This window comes from Schistocerca serialis, chromosome 5 (genome assembly GCF_023864345.2).
Source record: "Schistocerca serialis cubense isolate TAMUIC-IGC-003099 chromosome 5, iqSchSeri2.2, whole genome shotgun sequence".
In the NCBI taxonomy this organism is placed as follows: Eukaryota; Metazoa; Arthropoda; class Insecta; order Orthoptera; family Acrididae; genus Schistocerca; species Schistocerca serialis.
Window position 1 is genome coordinate 339788473 of NC_064642.1, and position 22424 is coordinate 339810896.

Below are 22424 nucleotides of genomic sequence, written 5' to 3' on the forward strand. Positions count from 1 at the left end.
AGCCGCCCGTGTTTTGTTTAACAGAATTTTGACTGTAGCTCGGCTTACCTTTTCAGCGGTGTTACGTACATTCCGTTTCCCTCACAAGCACAAATTGAAGCAGTTGTCGCATCCAGGATTGTTGCTCGGTAAAAAGACACCAACCGACGAAAACGAAAGAGTTTGCAGGAGTCCCATTTGTGCAATGTAAAGCTGTAAGCACGCGTTTAAAATTTTATGTACTTGTTAGGCTCAGAACCGTTACCTCACTTTCGCTTCACTGAATTATTTTGACGCCGGTAAAGAGCTCAATAAAAGCTAGAGTGCTAGACGATAGCTCCAAGATGGCCCTCAAGTAAAATGGCAGGGCAATTATAACTCAATGCATCAAAAACAATCACAGTCACGATCCTTTACTTCAATGGAAAGCTGTGTTTTTCTGGTTCACTGCAGTGTTGCTTAACTTCGTTCACTTTTAATTTGAGCGGCTGGAAATCATAGTGTCGTGTCGTTTCCAGTTTCTTTGTGCTGTAGAAGTAAGGTCACTTGATATAAGACGTTGCGTTACAGCGTATTAAGACCGTTTTCGCGATAATTTTTCTGCATTTTACTTCAGGAAATTTGATGTAAGAAATGTATGAACCATATTTTACAGTATCTTTAACATAGTGGATAACGTTTAATCTTTCCCATTGGGCTTCAGTTACTATTTCCATTTAGGTCAGAAAATTTTGAAGAATAATTTCAGAATATTAATTAAAAAGTGCTGGGAGGTAAACTACATTCCTGATTGATTCCTTTTAGTACCTCTGTCTTGGATAGAGCATCCAAATTTAGTGTGGCCACATTATTTCTAGTATAGGTTGTTGTTAAGCTAGTATCTTTCAGTTGAGCTCCAAGTAGACAATTATTGCCATCGGTCGAGTGGAACATTTCTGAATCAAAACTTAGGTAGGAAATAACGCAGCTCATACGTCAGTGCCACTCTTGAATGCAAATTGAGTTGCTCCGATATCCTCCTGTGCTTAGTAATATTTATGTACTGTGATATCTTACATCACATTCAGTCACGGATGACTGGTCAGTATGCGTTATTTGTGATAAGGACGATCTGAAATTTTACTTCTACGGTACATCTATGTTCAGCGAATCACTATAATCTGTTTGGCAGAGTATTCATTTAATATTTACTAGACACTCGCGAGAAACTGGATTAGACACACCCCCTGAAAAATGTGTCACGTCCCCTTCCGCCCTGGTGTTACCACCAACACATCGTTGTTGGATTCCATGGAATACTAACGGGCGCTGGAAGGTCATAGTGATCCTAACAGCTAAATAGCTGCTCATAATTTACGAAGATTGGTAGGAGCGGAGATTAAAGCAAGCGTACATCTCTCTATGGCGTCTCTTAGTCAGGTGACCTTTCAAGCCACAGAAACACCTTCATGTCCATGTATCAATCCTCAGACCATCCAGACAGTGTCATAGATGCTGCCTGTCAGTACTTTCGATCTTCGTTGTGTTTCACCGTGTACTGTCGTCGATCTCATTAGCAGGTGATTTATAATAAGAGTGGATGAAGGTGATGGACGTAGTCTCCTTAAAAAATATCTCTTAACTGCTTTTATCTAGACAAAGTGACAGAAGGACAAACATATTCCTAGCTGAACTGAATCCAATTAAACATTGTTAGGCGCAGTGGAGTACTACACCACCGTACACTTACTATCTAAACTTGCTGCTTATTGCCAAAGAAGTGCCAGAGAATTCATCTCGTCGGAAAGGCCAGCATGCTCACTGTTCGGGGAAAAAGAATCCTCCAGTCCCGAGCGTCCCAAGAATCAGCTATCCCTCTGTAGCAGACCAGCTGAATGAAGAGTTCAGTAAATCAAAAGAAATACGTTTAATTTGTACACCACACCTTAAATGAAAACGTATACCTGTCTTTCCATGGACACTGTGTTACCTATTGAGCCGCCTGAGCACTTCTCACGGACTGATTCAAAGCTTCGACATAAACCCGAATGGGATGACATGAAGCCTGAATAACTGGTACAGTGGGGAGTTTGGTTGGTTGGGTGTTTGGTGCTTGTTTTGGGGGAGGGAACCAAACAGCGAGGTCATCGGTCTCATCGGATTAGGGAAATGAACCGTCCCGGAATTTGCCTCAGGCGATTTAGGCAAATTACGAAAAACCTAAATCAGGATGCGAGTTCAGTGTGCTAATCACTGTGCCACCTCGCACAGTCAGTGGGAAATTTGCAGAATATAGATAGATACAGGATGTTTCAAAACTTCACCGAAAAACTTCGAGGGGATGTAGCCGGTGTCTTGAGAAACAAAATGAGGATAGGAACCAGTGTCCAGGAACTTCATCAAACGACACTGCAGGGTGTCGAAGTTACAGGCGCTGGCGCCTGCCGCTAGGCTACCCCTTCGCAAGCGGACGTGACTTCATACACTGAGAGAACAGTTGGCGAAGCGTCTTGCAATATTTTTTGTTATTCATTGATTGCGACTGATTGCCACGATCGACAGTGGAGAAGATGGAATTAGCTGCTATGTAGACAGGCCTTGACCAGTGCGAGGTTCTGTAATGATCTCGTCCCCGACGGGACGTTAAAACCCTACATTTCCGCCTGTTTTCTTCTGCAGTTGTTGAGCACATTGTAAGAAACGACGGTGCATAATAGAGCCAAGTCATTATTCTGAAAGTGGGAGAAAAATAGTAGTGCGAGTCGTTACGCAAACTCGTCAGTGAGCAATAGAGCCGTCAGACTGTGCCCGCATTTCTTTTCTCCTTTTTCTGTAATAAATGCTGGCGGACCTGCCGGGAGCTATCACAAACAGCGAGTATTCCGGACACACCCCAGAGGCGCATCCCCGGGGACTTCGCTCCGCGTTTATTGCGAAGGGGTATGTGTGTCACGGGGGACAGGCGGGGCCCGAGCCGGTGATGGCCGGCATTACTGCGCGCAGCGCCGGTCGTTACTCTGGGAGCCTCGCAGTCCTTGCCGGTCCCACATTACTCTCCTTTCTGCTCAGCTCCGCCATGGCGCCCCCCCCCCCCCCTCCCCCTCTCACGCCACGCCACGTGCATTCACGCTTGGCCGAGGGGAGCGACCGAGCGCTGTTGTATGGAGATTGCCCCCAGGATTAACAGATGACGGCCGCGGGCTCGCCTGAGCGGCGCTAGATTTCCCACAGATACGGCCGGCTGTGCGTCCACCCACCGGAAACCGACCCAGCTTTGTACGGTTCACGCTGCAGGCTGAGGTACGGATTTCGCCGCAGAACGAGCCTCGCGACTTGGGCTCCACATGGGTTGTGGGTTTCGCCATAGGCGAATAAAAGTTGAAATGGTGCTGCAAAATATTCTGTAGCTTGCAAAATCACAGAGCTGTTTCAAACGAAGACGACAGACTGGGCGTCTTGCAAGCAGCGGAATTTAGGAAGGTTTTATGCCAGTAGACTTGGAGAATAGATGGAAAAAAGACAAACCTACATTTACACTGTGTTACAATAGTCATGGGATAGCGATATGGACATATACAGATTGCGGTAGTATCGCATACATAAGATATAAAAGAGCAGAGCGTTGGCGGAGCTGTCATATGTAGTCAGGTAATTCATGTAGTCAGGTGATTCATGTGGAAAGGTGTCCGACGTGATTATGGTCCATTTTGAACGCGGAATTGTAGTTGGAGCTAGACGCAAGGGACGTTCCATTTAGATTATCATTAGGGAATTCGGTATTCCGAGATCGACAGTGACAAGAGTGTGTTAAGAATACCAGATTTCAGGTGTTATCTCTCATCACGGACATGGTAGTGGCTGACGACCGGGAGCAGCGGTGTTTGCGTAGTGTGTGGCACTGACACCCCACCAAGCCATAGACCCAAGTTGTCAACAAGCTGGTGGTGGCTCTATAACGGTGTGGGCTGTGTTTGCATTGAATGGACTAGGTCCTCTGGTCCAACTGAACCGATCGTTGACTCGAAATGGATAGGTTCAGCTACTTGGAGACCATTTGCAGCCATCCATGGGTTTTATATTCCCAAACGACGATAGAATTTTTGTAGATGAGAGTGCCCAGTGTCACCGGGCCACAATAGTTCGCAGTTGGTTTAAACAGCGTTCTGTACAGTTCGAGCGAATGATTTGGTCACCCAGATCGCCCGACATGAATCCCATCGCATATTTATGAGGCATAATCGATAGGCCAGTTCGTGTACAAATTCCTGCACCGGCAAGGTGTTGGCAATTATGGACGGCTATAGAGGCAGCATAGCTGAATTTTGCTGCAGGCTACTTCCAACGACTTGTTGCTGCACTATTCCGGGCAAAAGGAGGTCCGACACGATATTAGGAGGTATCCCATGACTTTTGACACCTCAGTGTATAACATTTGTTTGTGTAGAGAAAGCTTTTTCCAGTGTTAACTAGAATACAGCCTTCGAAATATTAAAGTTGATATGGAGCTATAGATTATCTACAAATTGTACAGGAAATAGACTACAGTTATTTCCCAGTGTTATGCAGTCTGTACGTTGATAAGTTGTGAAAGGAAGCAAGGAGAAAGAAAATTAAGGTTGAGAGAGAAGAAATAAAAAGTTTGAGGTTTGCCGATGACACTGTAATTCTATCGCAGACAACAAAGGACGTGGAAGAACAATTGAACGGAATAGAATAGCGTTTCGAAAAGAGATTGCAAGATGAACATCATCAAAAGTAAAACAAAGGGAATGTACTGTAATTGTCTTAAACTAGACAGAGAGGAAATGCGACGCCGAAAGTGGCGGAGGAGTTTTGCTATTAGGGCTACATAGTAATTAGTGACGGCGGAAGTAAAGAATATAGCAAGAAAACTTTTCTGAGATATAGAAATACATTAAAATTCAAAATAATGTTACGAACCAGAAGGTGTTTTTAGAAGTATTTGTCTGGAATGTAACCTTTTATGGAAATGAATTGGGGACTGTCAACGATACGGTCAAAAAGTGACTGAAGGTTTTCAGTGTTGTTGTGGAGACTATGTGAAGATTAGATGGGCAGATCGGGTAATTAATGAATAGGTTATGTATCGAATTTGAGAGAGACAAAGTTCACGTTAAACTTGACTGACAAAGGAACAGATTGATAGAACACGCCCTTAGTCATTAAGAAATAGGTAATTTGGTGATGGAGGGAATTGGGGAGGGGGAGGAAAGGGGAGGGGATTGCCAGGGATACCCAAGATCGACTACAGTAAGCAGGTCTCAGTAGATGTAAGTAGATTGCAGTGCTTATGCAGAGGTCAAGAGAAATGAGCTGGGTAGACTGTAGAGTGGAGAGGTGCTCCAAACCATTCTTCGGATGGAAGATCACAACCGCTTAACTGCATAAGGAAGGCAGTCAACATTTGTGGCACTGTTAGTTAGGTAAGCTCATCCACAACAACAAGGTCGTACATCAGATGGGAAAATTCGTTTTTAAGTATCCTCAGACCAAAAACAGCAAAAAAAGCAAAACGACATCGGTTTTAAATTGTCCTGAGGACATAGCCCGCATAGAAAGCAATACGACTTCGGTTTTTAATTGTCCTATGGCGAAAAATCGCATAAAAAGCAAAATTACATTGGTTTCTAGCTGTCACAAAACTTATTAAATATTTTGCCCATCATTTTCTGCGACAAGTTGAAATCGAGAAACGACATGTCCGACAGCAGAGCGGAATGTCTGGGGGGGTCACGTTGAGAACGCGTTGCGCAATGCATGCCTTCAGTTCAGCTAAATTAGTAACTGAAGCACTTGAACACATCATCTTTCAGGTAACCCTACAGCCAAAATTCACGCGAATTAACATCAGGTGATGTGGACGGCCAGGCTGTAGGGAAATGACGGCTGATAATTCTAGCATTTCCGCAATGCCTCTGCAGCAGCTGCTTCACTGGCTGTGCAACGTGCGCCATGTTTCATAAAAGTGATGCTACCCACACATAGACGCTATTGTGTTGGAATGACGTTGGTGCGCAAATACGCTCATAGGGTTTACCAGTGACAGTACAGATAACAGGACCGTAGGACTCATCTTCTCAAAACGGTCGGACAGTTCCACCGTTCACGGCATGTTTGCACATCACTGCCCGACACCTCCTGCAGTGCTGTGGCCACAGACGTCGGATAAACTGCTTTCCTTCCTCTGGCGCATTGCACTTCAAAAGAACCTGTCTTTTCGAGTTTTTAAATCATGTTCTGGAGACCCTTAGCAGTCATCGGACCAATGCCTTTATTCATACCCCTGAGTGTCCGGAACTTCTGCGGGGTTACTGTAGCACAGTTACCTATCTTGTAAAAAGAGCTTTACCAGTAGCGCTCGATTGTTCATGGAGATATGAGGCGTCTCGGGGGCAAACTGAGGAACAGCCGTGTGCCGCGTGTCTGTTGGTGTGTGTAGTTTAACGCCTACAGCGCCATTTATAGACAACGTTTTCGTTAATTTTTTTCCCATGCCATTGCCTCCCGCGTCAACAATAAAATGCTGTTCAAATTTGACATCATCCTGAGCAGTGGTTCTCTTTCTACAGCGTATTGAAACTGCAACTTTAACTATGATCACATTGTATCCTTGGTGACGCCGTGGGATGTACACAGCCTTAGACATCTCGTCGTTATGTTGCATTCGTTCGCAGAGTAAATGAAATACATCACGTGTCCTAAGCAATTGGTATTTCCTTACAGATCAGGACTGACGAACACTGCGAAACATCCTGAGACAGGCCACCAGAGTAGGGTACCTAGGGTACGTAGTTAATGGAAGAGCTACGTGCGCAGCCGGAGACCTTCTGTGCCAGATGTGCAGAAAGCGTGGCTGCCCGTCGTCTGTTCCTTACAGCCCGAGGACATTTCTGAAGCAGAACTGCGTCGGTGGACATTAATGCAAACGAATTTCTCTTTCGAAGTTCGTGTATGAAACTATGCATTCACACCTTTCTAACGGCTTTAGCGCAGAACATTTGTTTTCGTACTGCCTAACACATTGTGATGTACTCGCGATTTGTTATTTTAATTCTATTATCGTCATTACAGCAGATGCACCTGTTCAGTACACGCTTCACGCCTTCGAATTTTCAGATATCTCATCTTTATTCTGTCGCTGTTTCTATTCAGGCAAAAGTTATTGTTCGAGCAAGTTTCTTCTATCTGATTTTGTTTTGCTAAAGTTGATGATACTGTAAAATTTGTGAGCATTTAGTAAAATTTGTAGCAACAAGATATTTGATCTCGACTTTTATGTTTTTTTTTTTTTTTTAATTCATTTTATTCGACAGAAATAAGGAATTGCGTATCCAAAGTGTTTCCACACCTTTTCCGACGTAAAAATAGTCATGATTGCTTTGAATATCATCTAAGGAATTGGAATGTTCGTCCCCGGATTGCTCCGAGTCGCTACTGTAGTAATTCACGTTCACACTTTCTTCCTCTCCTTCATTTTCATGGAGGCTCTAACCCTTCATTTTCGTCCACAGACAGTGCACGAAGTATTTGACGTATTACTTCATCATGTATATTGTCCCTATTCTTAGAAAAGCGAGAGGCAGCAAAGACGTAAATGTGCGTTGCACTTACCGCGCTATGCAGTGACCGTTAGGACAAACAACGGTAAAAAAAAGGGAGATACGACGAAGTAAATACTGACATGATTGACCGGGCGCGATGTGGTGGAGTGTAGCTGTGTGATGTATTCAGTTCAGGGAGCAGGAGACAAGACACCTACAACACTTGGAAAGGCGAACCTGAGAATCCCTATAAACTGAAAGTGAGGGGACTAAGGACTAACACATATTCAGGCGCTCAGTCCGGAACAGCACGACTACTTCGGTCGCAGGTTCGAATCCTGCCTCGGGCATGGATTTGTGTGATGTCCTTAGGTTAGTTAGGTTTAAGTAGTTCTAGGGGACTGATGACCAGAGATGTTAAGTCCCATAGTGCTCAGAGCCATTTGAACCATTTTGAACTAACACATAATTCCGCGAACGCCGGTGTTGTAACACCCTATGCCGTCACGCAATGTTTATAGGGTCAAAGGCAGACTGAAAATTTCCGAGTTCCTATCGCGATTCGGTCCCGAGACCTCTCGGTTTCCAGGCACACGCTTTACCAGTAGGCTGACTCATTACTGCGTGAAAACTAGCTTCCTATGTGGCCTTAACGATTAACGTGTGCAAAGTGTAAGGAAGTGTTTAAATTTGCACACGATTATATATTTCTCCTCTCGTGTAAAAACACTGAAATACTTTAATATTGTTTCTAAGAACGCTATTAGTGGTTTTATTTGCCGTTTATATTGTTCCAGGAAGCTTCTTTGTTCGTGCCTATACTTGGTAAGTTTATTCATATTGACCTGGGGGTTACATCAGTCAAGCAAAATGGAGCAGAATAGCGTGGTTAAGGTGTTCGTAGTGCTTGTCGAGATATCGCTTCAGCCTTCCTGCAGATCCAGTATAGGCCAATGTAGAGCTGATCGATCATCGATTTCGTTTCCGTGCAGTTTCCCTTCGGAAACGACGTTTCTCGCAAGGACAGCCGGAAGACGCGGCCCGCGCAGGTCCATAACTGTTCTTTTATTCATGCTCGCGTTTGCAGCCGCGGCGGCAGATTTATTTGTGACGCGGTTGTCGAGCCCTGCACGCCACGGGCGGTTATTCCTAGCGTAGCCGTCTGCTTGAAATTCAAATGCGGCGCGCACTCACAGCGGCGATTATTGCGTGGCACGTGTTGCCCGCGAGTTCCTCAGCTGGCTCTGTCTGGCAGGCGTCACTGATTGCCAATTAGCGACCCGCTGGGCAGTATTCAGGGGATCCGGTCGTGGCGGGCTGTGATCACATCTAGCCGAAGCTTGAACGGTGCACTGCCGAAACTCTCATAGGTTTCCGTAATTTGAGGTAAGGCTCAAATGGCTCTGAGCACTATGGGACTTAACTTCTGAGGTCATCAGTCCCCTAGAGCTTAGAACTACTTAAACCTAACTAACCTAAGGACAACACTCACATCCATGCCCGAGGCAGGATTCGAACCTGCGACTGGCGGTCGCGCGTTCCAGACTGAAGCGCCTAGAACCGCTCGGCCACCCCGGTCGGCTTTGAGGTAAGTTACCATCGCCCAACATGACCATGGTTGAGCGCAATAGCCTGCAAGCATTACGCAATGATGAAAACATTGTGGTCCTTTCTGCTGACAAGGGCAATGCGGCGGTAATTACAGAATACGCGGGTTATGATATGAAGATTTGCGCGGTACTGGACGAAGATAGTTACCGGAAGCTTCCTCGTGACCCAACGTCGACAGTAGTATGAAAGGCATCTGAACTTCTCAAGTGCTCGCCATTGGAAGACAGTATGGTCAAAAATCTTCTCCCACAGGCTCCTAGACAACCTACTGGTTGCGCTTCGCTGAAGATCCACAAGGATGGGATGACATTCTGCCTCATCGTATCTGTTGTGCTGGCTGAAGAGCTACACCGTGTTACTAGTACTAGAGGAGGCCGAAATGCACGCGTTTTAGCTCACGCAGGCTGGCGTGAGGAGGGAAGAACTATACTGACGTGAGGTCTGGAACATGACAAGGAATTAGAATTCAGAAAGCGGACGTAATTACTTTTATACTTAACTTTAATCCATTAATGATGAACGTCGCTCTTGAAGGTACGTGTTTCACAATATCAATATCAATAGTAACTGAATGTGGCGCCTTGCTAGGTCGTAGCAAATGACGTAGCTGAAGGCTATGGCAAACTATCGTCTCTGCAAATGAGAGCGTCTGTAGTCAGTGAACCATCGCTAGCAAAGTCGGCTGTACAACTGGGACGAGTGCTAGTGAGTCTCTCTAGACTAGACCTGCCGTGTGGCGGCGCTCGGTCTGCAATCACTGATAGTGGCGACACGCGGGTCTGACGTATACTAACGGACCACGGCCGATTTAAAGGCTACCACCTAGCAAGTGTGGTGTCTGGCGGTGACACCACAGTATCCACCACTGGTTCACCGGCATACAAGTGGCCAAATACTTGACCAATCTCCTCGCTACACATGTGGGACACTGCGAACGTCGTATTGAAAACTCAGCAGATTTCATCAGCCGAATTAATGACAAGGATGGGAAAAACCGACGCCGCGCGGGATTAGCCGGGCGGTCGAGGACGCTGCAGTCATGGACTGTGCGGCTGGTTCCGCGGAGGTTTGAGTCCTCCCTCGGGCACGGGTGTGTGTGTTTGTCCTTAGGATAATTTAGGTTAAGTAGTGTGTAAGCTTAGGGACTGATGACCTTAGCAGTTAAGTCCCATAAGTTTTCACACACATTTGAACATCTGAACAAAAACCGACGGGTTATAACCGATACCGGTATTTTTCGATATCTGTTTGGTCTCGGTTATAACGCATTTTTTTTTAATTTTTACAAATAACCGAGTAAAAGCCCGAGTTATCAGTCAGCCATAGCAGCAGAGCTACAGTTTTCGTTTTTGAATAAACCCTTTTTAAAAAGTGGTAATGTGCATTCGTTTGAAATACTGCGTTATTACAGAAAATGGGAAAAGCGATCAATGTTATTTTAACAACAATGCCGACAGAAACGAGCAGCAAACACATCGCTTAAGAATTGTCACGGCCTTGTTATCGTGTCCATGAAATACGGTGCGCACGCACATGCTGTGTGCAAGACTTGGCCTACTCCTGGTCTGCGCGCTCGCTGTTGTCGCCGGACATACGTGGTATTGCAGAATGACATCAACCATAGTCTGGAAAAATGGTATGGTTCCTGTTTACAATACGATGTTTGAGCGGATATCCAAAACATTAGAATTAACAGGAGAATACTCCTGATTTGTTGTATTTAACCATTTATTACTTTTGGAGAAAATCAGGGAATGGAAGACGGAACAAGTTTTCTTTTATTTTGCTATTTAATTTAATGTTTTGATTTTATGTATCTTGAAACTGAGAGAGTCAAAATTTTTCAGTCTTTCTCCGATTTCTACGTTTGCTACAGAAAATAACATGAATGAAAAACGGAAAATCGGTTATTTAAGAACTAGTTTATTATGGGATATTTTTATCGGACAGGTTAAAAAGGCATGGAAGAAAACCGATATAACCGAAAACCGATTGTTTCAGTGATAACCCCCATCCCTGCGTTAGTGTGTGTAACATTATGGTCAGTTTTGACGTGGTAGCGCTGTTTACGAATGTCCCTATTAAATACTCTTTGGAGCTCGTATTCAAGTTCTTTGGAAGTGACGTGGTCGTGCTATTTAGACACACACTTACGTTTTCTTATTTTCTGTACTATGGCCAGTATACGATCAGACGAACGGCGCTGCAATGGGTAGCCCGTTAGTTCCACCTGTTACAAACCTCTTCATGGATAATATTGAGGATATTGCTTTAGACACGGCCCCATTAAAGCCTAGTTGTTTCTATCGATACATCGACGACACGGTCGTCATTTGGCCCCACGGACGTGAGAAACTTTACGGGTTTTTGGAATACCTCAACTGCATTAACAGTAACACAGAGTCCACCATGCAGATATAAAAAGACAATACATTGCTCTTTCTCGACGTGCTCGTCCGGCGCAAACGAAATAGATGCCTAGGCCACAGTTTTTATAGAAAACTCACTCAACCGATAGGTACATGCACGCCAACAGCCATCATCACCCGGCACAGAAGCGCACTGTGTTACAAACATAGGTGCATCGTGCAAGAATGATAACAGACGCGTTTTAACCTTCCCCTTGAGTTGAGCCACCTACGCAAAGTCTTCAAGAACACCCGCTATAATGTTCATCAACATAAATGAAATGATTTCAAGTAGAAATCACAATAAGACCACTGACGAGGAGCAGCGCAAAATAAACTTGCTATCTTGTCGTGTTGTGGCTCCGTGTCGGGCAAGATAAGCCGCCTACTGGAAACAAATCGATGTTCGGGCCTCCGCCAAAAAAACAGCTAGTGAGACCAATTAGAAGACGCAGCACGTCTCAGAACACCTAGGGTCTACAAGATGTCTCGCGAGTGTGGTGCCGGCCGTTGTGCCGAGCGGTTCTAGGTGCTTCAGTCTGGAACCGCGCGACCGCTGCGGTCGCAGGTTCGAATCCTGCCTCGGGCATGGATGTGTGTGATGTCCTTAGGTTAGTTAGGTTTAAGTAGTTCTACGTTCTAGGGGACTGATGACCTCAGATGTCCCAGTCCCATAGTGCTCAGAGCCATTTGAACCATTTTTGAACGAGTGTGACCAGTCTTACATCGGACAAACAGTACGTACTGTGGAACAACGCAGGAAAGAGCATGAAATGTTTTATTGCTTACGTTACCCCAAGAAATCTACTTTAGCTGAGCATGCTGTAGAAAACGGTCACCGGATAAAATTTGACGAAATAACCGCCGTAGCTCGCACTAACGGCTTGTGAGACTTTGTCATTAAAAGAAGCCTTTAAAATAAACTCACAGATAACACCCTTAATAGAGACTGGCCCGTAGCTCAGTGCGGCGTGGGATCCATCGATCACGCGATTGAAGCGGGCACATTAAACACAGATTCAACATATGCCCACATATGGTGATGCCGCAAGCACCAGCGACGTCCCAGTTGATAGCATGAATTTATAAACGAACTACCAGCAGCGCACCGGCAGCTATACCACTTGGGAATGGCCAAGGAGTGCTTGACCGAAAGCCTTGACCGAAAGCTGGTGTAATTTTAATCATTTGACGTCTTTTAAAACCCGAGAACTTTTTATTCAAGAGTCTGTTCGCTGCATTCTCATCTTTGGCTGCGTATGAAGTACTTCGGCATGTTGGCAGGGGGAGGGGACATAGAGTCTGAAAGGAATAGGCTTGATGGTGTCCTTGACGTCCTCCCACTTTCGAACCTACTTATACAACCAGTTAGAAGGAGACCTACAGTTCAACAGGTCTACAGCTCCAAAACACGATGCCACTTGACTTGGTATTTACGCGTGGTTGTAGATGAAAGAAGCTATATGTAACAGAAAAAATCGCACAACCAACATGTAACATAATCCCGAACAAGTTGGTGTTATGCAACCCGCCACGCGTGTAGGTGAAGTAGCGCTGCCTGCTTAAGGCGACGCTACTGTGCAGCGGGCACGGTCCTCGGTAAAAGCATGCGTGCGTGCGTGCGTGCCTGGCGCGACGTTTGTGTGACGTGAGCGAGGTCGTAGCGGGAAGGCCGCGCGGAGGCGGAGGCAGCGGCAGCGGCGGCGACGGCGAGCGGCAGATGTCGGCCGCAGCTGCCGTGTCCTGAGCCTGTGTCCGCATCCGGTGTCGCTTTCAGCCGAGCCGCTGCGCGCCAAAACCGCCGGCCAGCATACAGCGTATCGTACACTACCGTGGCTGGCTCTCAATGCGTTCGGGAGGTGAACAACAGACTGCAAGTACTACAGCATGGTACACGTTCAGTTGTTAATGACGCGCTACATTTCTTCTTCTTCTTATCCCCCATCCCCCCCCCCCTCTCACTCTTTCCATTAAAACCTCGAAATTCTTCGAGTCACTCTGATGTCCAACAAGGCTAACAAACACAGAATAACCCACCAGCAGCGTAGTCGGACAAAACTACGATGTTAAACGCACCCAAACACGTTCTCTCCAACAAGCACAGAAGAACACATCAGCAGCTTAGTCGGAAAAACCATGCTGTTATAAGCGCCCAAACACGTTCGCTTACCAGATAAATTACGGTGCGCTCCTCCCTAAACCCCTATCGTTTTATGGTTGTAGCTTTATGACTGCGTTTCAGAACTGTAATTATTTCGAAACTTTTGTTCGATCCGATGTCCCCCACCATGCTCTGATCTACTTATAATGATGTTTTTCTCCACCCTCTTTACAAGGCAACGCAATAACGTCGACCATTATTTGCAACAGAATCTGTCATATTTTGAGCTTAAGAAAATTGTAATTCTTTCGACATCACGCTCCTCATGCCTTTTCGTAGAAATTTTTATTGATCACAGGGGACGTAATTTACCACTAGAGTTTGTATTATATCGAATGTTCTCCGTTTCTGTTGAAGTGTAATTAGATGTTTCTTACTTCATTTCACAGGAGCAGTGATCAACGAGCGCAGTGATTTTTCGGAAACGATCGAGCGACGCAGTTGCAGGCTGAATACTACCAGCATCGCCGGCCCCGGGTGGCTAAGAGGCAAGTGGAATAACTGCTTGTGAATAAATGTTTCACGTCTTTCCCCTTCTGCAACACGATTAGCGACAATTACATAATTTTAAACAGAAAAAATGTTAGTCTTACAGCGTGATATGAGTCCTCCAGGCCCATACGTGTCAATTTTGTATGTACTGCTCACTCTTCATATAAGGAAGTCCGTATTTGGTCCTTGAAGGTTGAATCGAAGGTTGCGCCCATTCTCTCAGTTAAAAGATATGAGTCGTACGCGTGGAATCGAACCACTTTAGCAGCCAGTACTCCCATATACTGCACCACAATGGCAGCCATGTTGGAAACATGATGAAAAGTGATAGTTCGTGGTAGTTTAGTAAACTTCACTTCTGTGCTACATTGCCTGACGAAAAAGGTGCTGGACGTAAAAGGAGGGGATAAAAAGAAACAAAACTTCAGGGGTTGAGAGCCGCGCGGTTAGAAGCGCCATGTCACGAATCGTGCGGCCCCTCCCGGCGGAGGTTTGAGTCCTCCCTCGGGCATGGGTGTGTGTGTTGTCCTTAGCGTAAGTTTGGTTAAATTAGTGTGTAAGTCTAGGGACCGTTGACCTTAGCAGTTTGGTCCCGTAGGAATTCACACACTTTTGAACATTTGAACAGGGGTTGAGAAGATATGTAATATTGTTTCAGTGATTATAAATTCGAATCAAATTCACAAAAGTTGGAAGCAGGAGCCCACTTATCAGCATGGCGTTGCATCTCCTCTAACCTGGACGCATGCACTGATTCGGTTGGGAAGCGAGTCACGAAGCCGGTGTATCCTCTCCTAAGGCAGTCTGGCCCACAGCTACTGTAACTGGTCCGTGATCGCCTCGGGCTGACGTCCGTGTTGGTCCCACACATGTTCTGTCGGGGACAGATCTGCGAATCTTGATTGGCACAGGGGTACTTGAACATCACGGGGACAATTCGAAGAGACTTTTACCATGTTTGCCGGCCGCGGTGGTGTCGCGGTTCTAGGCGCTCAGTCCGGAACCGCGCTACTGCTACGGTCGCAGGTTCGAATCCTGCCTCGGGCATGGATGTGTGTGATGTCCTTAGGTTAGTTAGGTTTAAGTAGTTCAAAGTTCTGGGGGACTGATGACCACAGATGTTAAGTCCCATAGTGCTCAGAGCCATTTTTTACCATGTTTGGAAGAGCGTCCTCTTTTCAATAACGGCACCATAATCCTGTCGCGTAAGAGGTACCACATAAGGATGCAGGATGTCCGTGACGTACCGTTGTACCATCAGAGTTTCGTTTCATTCACTATCAGCCGCCATACCCGATAGCCTCCCGCTCTATGACGCCAGGAGCAACACCGCTGTGCCTCTCCGAAACATTGGAAAACTGGTAACACTCTCCAGGTCGCCACTGTTTTCGCCGATGATGATCACTCGGAGTATGCAGAACCACGATTCATCGCAGAACACAGTGCGAGGCCATTCATCAGTAATCTGTGCTCCCCGGTCAGGTCACCACTCAAGACGGAATCGTTTGCGTTGTGGTGTTAACAGCAGCCTACGCTTGTGACTGTTGAGGGTCTCCAACCAATAGTGCGGGATAACACAGAATGTTGTGGAGAGTCAGTTATTTGCTCGCGGATGGAAGGCTCAGGTGAAAAGAGGTTACGACGCGTTTGGTGCACAGTATTCCGATCCTCCCCTGTGGTGGTCGGACGTAGACGACAGGAACCTCGACGGCGAGTTCCCACGCAGTCCATCATTATGCCACTGGCACATGTATGATGATGAGGTCTCATACTCCGAGGAGCGTAGGTAACGATGCGGGAGACCCGCACCACTGACTAAAGAAGGTCCTAGCGGAGGTGGTTTGCCACTGTCACATCTAAATGCCCTACAAATCTGGATATGCACGATTCGATCAACCGACCACATGCAGCTCCACAGTGAGGTCTCTTTCAAACTGTCAGGTGCCGTTAACGCTATCTCACACGAGTACGCGGCACCTGTGTATTCTTTATAGAACGAACAGTTCATTCTGAAACTAACCGCTACACTGTGGCGATTTCTCCTGTATATCCGTTCTTCCAAGAATTCTAGTACAACATGGTATTCTGATAGTTTGGGAAAGTAGGAGGGAGGCACTGGAAGATTTTAGGCTGTAAGAACAGGTCATGAGTCATGCCTGGATAGCTCAGTCGGTAAAAGCGTCCCGCAGCAAGCTAGCTTCCGGGTTTGAGTGCCGATCCGTAATTAATTTGTCAGACCTTTGTGTTTTTGTCCTGAATTTCAGAGAGTTTGAGGCAAATTATTGATGCTACTAAATAGCTAGCTGATTTATTAAGGCTCTGGTTTAGTGAAATAATGGCGCACATTCGAGAGTATGTTAAAATGACTAATTGCGAACTGCGAGTACATTGCATTGCACAATGACGTACGATAAATTTAGCAATGAAGACGAATGAATAATTACATATTCAACTCTCGTGTCTCTCACGGGTTTGGTCTGCGCAGTTAGTGAACGAGACGTAACTGTAATTTAAAATTTTGTCCGCTGAAAGCACAATGAGAATAATATTTACGCGGACGTCCGAACGTAAAGACTGTCCCACCTCTGACATTTGTGAGTAAGACCGTACGGCGTAAGTTCAAAGGCATGCAATTTTTTTTATATAAAAACGCTAATGCGGACATGATAAATTGTAGCGACAGCATGTAGCTCTATATTCACTTCTATGTGAGCCACTAAATGCAATTTAAATGTAAGATAGAGCTTACAGATTAAAAATGCGATGAGCTGCCGGGAGTTAATTTATTAAAAAACTTTTTCGTTATTGAACTCACTCCTCATGTCACACATGGAAATTCAACATGTGTTATTTATGAAAGATGTTACCTTGTAATGTTTGGAATATATTTGGGCAAGAAGTGAATCAGTTGATTATGATAACAGCATTCACCTTTCTCCCTGCAGCAGCTGTGAAAATTACCAGTTGAAATTAATATTTGAAAATTTGAACGCTCCGTATTCAGATGACAGCCTCAAAAATTTACTTACTAGCGCAACCAGTGTCAACATGTAGACAGTGGATTCGCTTTGCAGTAAGACCGTTGACTGTCCATAACGAAGTTGTCTTGAGTGGAATACCATAATATGAAGGAGTGTTTAAATAAAGATTAATGTATTACTGATTATTCACTAGAGCGTTTCCAGTGAAGGCAAAGATCCACGTTTAACTGCCGGTGTAGCATTAAGCTCTGATGGTTACCATTGCACGTCGTGAAAAATTCAGAGCAAGCCACATATTATTCAACGCGTGAAACCGAAATAATTTTCAAGACACTCTTGCCTCTCCCTCACGGAAGGCACGAAAATGTTCGAGAGAGAAATAAACCTTCTAGTTCGGCTTAGCACCATAATGGATAGCTGAGGTGCTAAAACATCGCGAAATTAGCTTGTTATCTTAAAAGAATGAAGTCAGATGAAATGAAAATAAGCTGCCAGTTTGAGTTAAAATTTTGGAGACAACTGAAAGAATAAGCCAGTATCGATTGATATTTCTGCAAAGTACTTAGTGCTCGGAAAAAAATACGCGACAAGAGACAAGCGCATTCCAGTTCGAAATTGTGTGCCTCCATACTACTCAGTGTAAACATGACACTGGTCGCCGAAATTTCGTTTCCGCGCAGAGACGCCACATTTCTATCAACGTCATTAAATTTATTCTAAATGTATAAGATGATAGTATGCAAATTACGAAAAGAAGGGCACGTCCTAAAGAAGAAGTAACATAATGTAGGTATCTTATAGACGGTATTTCTGATGTATTATTAGGCGGGCATTTCTGACCCTCCAGGATAGCCGAGAGCGCTAACGCGCTGCTTCCTGGACTCGGGTAGGCGCACCGGCCCCGGATCGAATCCGCCCGGCGGATTAGAGACGACAGTCGGTGTACCGGCCAGCCTGGATGTGGTTTTTAGGCGGTTTCCCACATCCTACTAGGTGAATACCGGGCTGGTCCCCTCGTCTGCCTCAGTTACACGACTCGCCGACATTTGCAACAAAATGGTTCAAATGGCTCTGAGCGCTATGGGACTCAACATCTGTGGTCATAAGTCCCCTAGAACTTAGAACTAATTAGACCCAACTAACCTAAGGACATCACACACATCCATGCCCGAGGCAGGATTCGAACCTGCGACCGTAGCAGTCGCGCGGTTCCTGACTGAGCGCCTAGAACCGCTAGACCACCGCGGCCGGCGACATTTGCAACACGTTCACACTATTTCACGATTTACACTAGACACAGACAGCTGGGATACACTAATTCCGTCCCGGGGGTGTGGGGTGGCCAGATGCCCTTCGTACCCTTCATTAACCCTGTCACATCCGTACTTAACCCTACCGACCCTGCGCACAATGCGGGATAAAGGCAGTAGAAAAAGAAAGAAAGAAAGAATTTAGCGGCCATTGCCTGCTTGGGTTTTACGCGGTGCCAGATTAAAAGATTGATTATATGTGAATGGTAACATAGCAAACGAAATAAGAAAGGAAATCTACAAAGTTCAAACGAACTTTTCTTTATTCGGGTGAGACGCTGTCAAGTATTTCTCGTAGAATAACAGATTGTCGACCAACCAAAGTACCAGTTTACGTCTAACTGTTGATAGATTACTGCGTGACATACCTTCACTAGAATTAATATCTGAGTACGATTTAGCTTATCAGTGTGTCTCATTCTTGGGCGTAGTCATCACGAAGCTGCCACTTTTTCCGGGGCACTGGTTGGCCTTGTCGGGTACATATTTACACACTTCCATCCACTCGCATTTGTCCCATTTTTCGTAACATACGTTCTTCCGCGGCCGTACCTCTGTCTGTTACTCCATCGTTTCCATGTTTAACGTTAGAACGTAGGTGGGATGAGAGAAACGTACAGAAAATGGCTTTTACATACCGTCCCGTCGACACTGAAGCCGTTAAAGAGTTGGAAGAGCCTAATTGGGCAAGGATGAAAGAGAATGTGGCTCGTTTCCTTTTCAAGGCGTCATCTCGGCATTCGTCTGAAGGTCAGCAGCGAAAGCACCTACATCTGGATATGCGGAAGAAAATTTTAATCTCGCTGCTCCTGAGTAGGAATTCTATCTCGTAACCACTAAGCCGGTTCGCATGGTGTTACGTGCCCATGGGAGTGTGCAAGGGTTGGACAAAAATATGGGAACATCAAAAATACAACACGTTATCAAGCTTAATACGGTGTAAACCAACTGGCGTTCAAAACAGTTTCCATTCGTCTCAGAACGGAGAAGTACAGGTCCTGTACGGTTTTCACAGCGATCTTCTACCATTCTTCTAGCAAAACAGTGGCAAGTTTAGATAACAGAAAGGTGAATAGCGATTACGCACACTTTACTCCAAAGTAGATTCGGGAGAACGACGGTTCAAACTCACGTCCGGCCACACTGATTTAGGTTTTCCGTGATTTTCCCTATATCGCTTCAGGCAAATGCCGGGATGGTTCCTTTGCGGCCGGTTTCCTTCCCCATTCTTCCGGAATTCGAGCTTGAGCTCTGTCTCTAGTGACCTCATTGTCGATGCGACGTCAAACACCAATATTCTCCACCTCCTCCTCCAAAGTAGATCACAAAGGCTCAATAATATTGAGATCTGATGACTGTGTTGACCAAGGGAGATGCGACAATTCATCCTCGTGGTCACAAAATCGGTTCTGGACGATGTGAGCTGCGTGAACAGGTCCATCTCGTCTTGGAACATAGCATCACCATTGGGGAACAAACTCTGTACCATGGGATGGGCCTATGAGCGAATGGTCACATAATACTAGGCAGTATTGCGATCTTTCAGTGAAACCATGAGACCAATGGAATATCAGGATATGGGTGCCCAAATCATCATTGAGTCCCCGACATGTTCCACTCTTCGGACGTAAACTCAGCCAGAAACTGTGTGATACAAGACTTATCTGTCCAAATGGCTACTTTCATTGTTCCCTAGTTCAGGTTTTATGACTTCGTCACGGTCACCACTTTTGCACCGCTGATTAGTGTTTTTGTAATTCCAGATCTCACCACAATTCCCAACTTAAGACTCTCGCTTCCTGTTGTTTTGGTGCTGACAGGGTCCACGAGTCTTTTTATTTCTGGTCACAGTTCTCTCCAATGACCGTCTGCCACGATCTTTCAATAGACACTTTCGTTCGCGTTGTGACTTAGCGGATGATGCCTCTCCGGTTTTCCTGTATGCGGTATAAATCTTCGATACGATACGTCTTGAAATACCAGAACACTTCGGCTACCTTGGTTCTGAAGTACCCGCAATTCGAACACCAAAAATTTTCCCACGTTCGAATTAACTTATTTCCTACATAATGCAATCACGACTAGCCATAATACTATTCTGAACACGACTGACGTCTGCAACGTATTGAGGACATAGCACAAGTGCTTTTCGTGGCCAAATACAACAGCGCAATCTGCAGGCTTGGCTAGCATTCGTGTTTGTGTTTAAGCTTACTTTTCCAGAAGTGTTTCCATATTTTTGTCCAACCGCTGTAGCGTGCAACTGTCAAAGACGACCCTAAATTTGCAGGAAACCTTTGATGTCGCTATCAGAGTGAGCTTAGCATTCATGATGACATACGTTATATTGAAGTCCCCATACATTTCACTAATAGTTCTGCATCGATCTCATAGATGATGTTCTGCCCCGTGACTATCCCAAAATTGGTCCTACGCTTCAATGGTGACATTTTGATTATAAATATAGTGAGAGGTTCGTACTTCCAGGTTTAATAATCACCACTGTTATTGGTATTGTTTTGTTTCTGTTGCTTCACAGTTAGCCTTCTTTACAAATAATCCTTGTACCCGAATCCTCACGTCTACGTATATACTGTGCAAGGCATTGTAAAGCACGTGCGGGTTGTGCTTTGTACCAAGCAATTCTTTGTTCTATTTCATTCATGTAATGAGCGAGGAGAAATACGCGTGGTAATTTCTCTTACCTTTTTCTCACGATCTCTGGCGGAGATAGATATACGGTAGTGCCAGCAGATTCCAAGTTACGTTCTCCGAGCATCTCTGTTTCGTTTTTGTATGGGCAATACCGATCTTTTACGATCTTAGTAAGCGCATCACTGAATTTGTTAGGTATCTGGCGCCGTGCGTATTTGATAAAGACTTGAAACGCTGGAGCAGTACTCTAGAATTGTTAGTAAAAGCGACTTTATGCGATTTCATTGACAGATGCGGGCCGCTGTGGCCCAGCGGTTCTAGGCGCACCAGTCCGGAACCGCGCGACTGCTACGGTCGCAGGTTCGAATCCTGCCTCGGGCATGGATGTGTGTGATGTCCTTAGGTCAGTTAGGTTTAAGTAGTTCTTAAGTTCTAGGGAACTGATGACCTCAGAAGTTAAGTCCCATAGTGCTCAGTGCCATTTGAACCTTGACAGATGCGCTGCACGTCCCCAGAACTTTTCTGACAAATGTAAGTCTTTTATTCGCCTTTCCTAATACTGATTGCACGCGTTCCACCGTCTTCATGGTACCGACTTCATCTTGCTACTTATGGCTGCCCGTACATTAGTGCCGAGCTGGATAATACAGTGGTTAGCACACTGGGATCGTATTCGAAAGGATGACGGTTCAAAACCTCGTCCGGCCATCCTGATTTAGGTTTTCCGTGATTTCTCTAAATCGGTTGAGGCATATGCCGGGATGGTCCTTGAAAAGGGCACGGCCGCTTTCCTTCTCCAACCTTCCCTAATCCAAGCTTTTGCTCCGTTCGCCCGCATCTCGTGGTCGTGCGGTCGCGTTCTCGCTTCCCACGCCCGGGTTCCCGGGTTCGAATCCCCATTGGGGTCAGGGATTTTCTCTGCCTCGTGATGGCTGGGTGTTGTGTGTTGTCCTTAGGTTAGTTAGGTTTAAGTAGTTCTAAGTTTTAGGGGACTTCTGACCACAGCAGTTGAGTCCCATAGTGCTCAGAGCCATTTGAACCATTTTTTTGCTCCGTTCCTATGACTCGTTGTCGACGGGACGTTAAGCACTAACCTCCTCCTCCTCGCTAAATTAATTCAGCACCAGTGTTGTTATCAGGTAGTATCAGGTTCTTTCTCTTTGTGATAGCCATTTCGTGTATTTGTCTGTATTTAAAGAGAGCTACTACAGTGGAAGTTTTGTCCGAATTTGCGTTTCCCTAAGGTGAAATTTGTTGTTGCCAACAGCATCGCCACAGAATAATGC

The 22424-nt window shown here is 45.5% G+C and overlaps 1 long non-coding RNA gene across 1 annotated transcript in view; it reads left to right on the forward strand.

Annotated features, from left to right (window-relative positions):
* The window catches only part of LOC126480963 (uncharacterized), a 300309-nt gene extending 286120 nt beyond the window's left edge, over positions 1–14189 (forward strand). The window contains exon 3 of the long non-coding RNA XR_007587489.1: positions 14090–14189. This is a non-coding gene — a long non-coding RNA (uncharacterized LOC126480963). The remainder of the gene's footprint in view (positions 1–14089) is intronic.
* The last annotated feature ends 8235 nt before the right edge of the window (positions 14190–22424 follow it).